At 37.4% G+C, this 2730-nt stretch overlaps 1 long non-coding RNA gene across 1 annotated transcript; it reads left to right on the forward strand.

Moving 5' to 3' along the window:
• On the forward strand, positions 1-612 carry LOC117797978. The gene is made up of 2 exons (XR_004622771.1): positions 1-36; positions 200-612. It is a non-coding gene; the product is annotated as an uncharacterized LOC117797978 (long non-coding RNA).
• The last annotated feature ends 2118 nt before the right edge of the window (positions 613-2730 follow it).

A 2730-nucleotide genomic window follows, 5' to 3' on the forward strand; every position in this document is an offset into this window, starting at 1 on the left:
CTACTGTTAAGTCTTTACAAGTTTGTGAAATCCCAGGTGTGTGATTATTTGATATATACTGAGTTTCGTTGGTACCCAAGTATCACTTAAATTATAATTTATTCTTAAAATTTTTATTTTGGAATAGTTATAAGTAGTCATGGAAGATTTGTTCTTGGGGGAGTTACAGTAAAAGTTACTCTGAAACTTTTTTCTTTAGGTATGCATTTGTTCCGAGCTCAACAAGATTGAAGTAAGTTTTCGTGAGCTGCAGAAACTAAATCAAGAAAAGAACAATAGAGAATTATATTCAATTGAAGTGCTGGAACTCTTCTGATATTACCAGTCCTCCTTCATAGACGTTTTATGAAGCTCTTTTATGTGAATTCTTCCTACTCATCCAGGCAAGAGATGTGTTTTGTTTGTGACTGTGTCTCAGTGACGAGAAATGTGTCAGCTAGTACCTGGACCATCACTTACTGATGCTCCTAGGTTGGACTGTAGGTTTCACGTGAACCTCTTAGTTTATGGACATTGGTGGGGGAAGGTTCTGAAACTTTTTTTAAATATGTAACTGAGCTGATTTTAAGTAAACTTATTTGTGTATTGATAAAAATCTAATTTCTTACCGTGTGTTTTGATTAGTTCTTCATTTAGTTAAAAAAAAAATCACCATTGAAATGGTGATTTTAAGAAGAATGTAGTTTTATCAGAGTCAGAAGCTGTCCCAGCACGTCTGTGCTCAGCGGTGACAGAGGAGGTCCATTCCGTCAGGGTGGGAAAGGGTCTTTGTACAGGCATATGCTTCTCTTCTGCCACTTCTGTCCTTTACCTACTTCCGCTTACCTGCTTTACATGCTCAGGAGTTGAACAATACCTCTTTCTATTTATTATCTCTCAGAGTATCTTCATGATTAGTTGGTAATTTAGGTTTTTGTATTACTAAATAATAAAAGTCTCCTCTGAAAATAGTTTTATAGGTTGATTGACCATAGAATTTCCCATTTTAACTCTTTGGATTTAGGACAAATGAGGGATGTTATGTAGATGAAATGGGTATTTTGTTTCTTGAAAATGAACTCAAATTTATCTTTATTAAAAATGAAATGATTCTGGGGCGCCTGGGTGGCACAGCGGTTAAGTGCCTGCCTTCGGCTCAGGGCGGCTCAGGGTGTGATCCCGGCGTTATGGGATCGAGCCCCACAACAGGCTCCTCTGCTATGAGCCTGCTTCTTCCTCTCCCACNGCTCAAATTTATCTTTATTAAAAATGAAATGATTCTGGGGCGCGTGGGTGGCACAGCGGTTAAGTGCCTGCCTTCGGCTCAGGGCGGCTCAGGGCGTCATCCCGGCGTTATGGGATCGAGCCCCACAACAGGCTCCTCTGCTATGAGCCTGCCTCTTCCTCTCCCACTCCCCCTGCTTGTGTTCCCTCTCTCGCTGGCTGTCTCTATCTCTGTCAAATAAATAAAAAAAAAATCTTTAAAAAAAAAAAAAATGAAATGATTCTTTCAGGTGATGAATTAAGATCCCTGTAAGTAACTTGAAACATTTCCGAGCTGTGCAAGTCTCTGTTGAATAAATAACTTTGAAACCNTCTTTAAAAAAAAAAAATGAAATGATTCTTTCAGGTGATGAATTAAGATCCCTGTAAGTAACTTGAAACATTTCCGAGCTGTGCAAGTCTCTGTTGAATAAATAATTTTGAAACCTGTTTTAATTTGAAGGGTTAGAATATGTTAAAAACAAAAATTCCTGTAAATTCTAGTGCAAAAATGTAAGTTCAGATATGAGCCCAGAGTTACAGATTCCTAATTGCTTATCGTAATTTGCATTAGAGAAAGGCTTCATTGTAGGTCAGGCGTTCTCTGTGAATTTTGGTTACAACTATGGCAATTAACAGACAGCTTCTTCTCAGTCTGCTTAATCTCTCTTTAATCCTGAACGAAAAGAATCACGAGGGTAACCCCATATATTAACTGTCATGCTCACTCTATATAATAGGACTTCTTGCTCAGTTTAAAGTGATACAGTACTTCTCAGCAGGAATAAAAAACACAGGTTTTCATAGTAGAGTTTCTGTATATGGTCCTTATAAATAAACAAATACTGGTTCTTTACAGTATTTATTGTAAAGTTTAATAATTTNACAAATACTGGTTCTTTACAGTATTTATTGTAAAGTTTAATAATTTGTTGTAAATATTATGGAAACATTGCTGATGCTCAGTATAAGTACAAAATAAGGTTTTGCCTACAGTCTGAGTCACTAAATTTAGAAATAAAGATTTTATAAGGACATATAGAAAACTTTCTTAATTGAAGTACAGTTGACAGTAGACTCTTATAAGCGGAGTCCTTCAAGCCAAGGTTTGTGTCTTAAACTTTCTGCACACTAAACATAGGACCACTGGCACATAATTAGTGTTCAGCAAATGATCATTGAAGAAATTTATTGAATAATGGATCTTATCTGTCCAGCTATAGAGTAATAATTCTGAGGGTTTGCAGTAATCTTTCTGGAAAATAAATCCAACGATGTTCACTATATATAGGCAGTGTACATTTTCCCTCTATACTTACTTTTTTTTCTAAGATTTTATTTATTTGAGAGAGGGAGAGCATGGGGACAAAGGGCAGAGGGAGACGCAGACTCCCTGCTGAGCAGGGAACCCGATGCAGGGCTCGATCCCAGGACCCTGAGATCATGACCTGAGCTGAAGGCAGACGCTTAACTGACTGAGCCACCCAG

Source organism: Ailuropoda melanoleuca, unplaced genomic scaffold, assembly GCF_002007445.2.
Source record: "Ailuropoda melanoleuca isolate Jingjing unplaced genomic scaffold, ASM200744v2 unplaced-scaffold21055, whole genome shotgun sequence".
NCBI classification, from domain to species: Eukaryota; Metazoa; Chordata; class Mammalia; order Carnivora; family Ursidae; genus Ailuropoda; species Ailuropoda melanoleuca.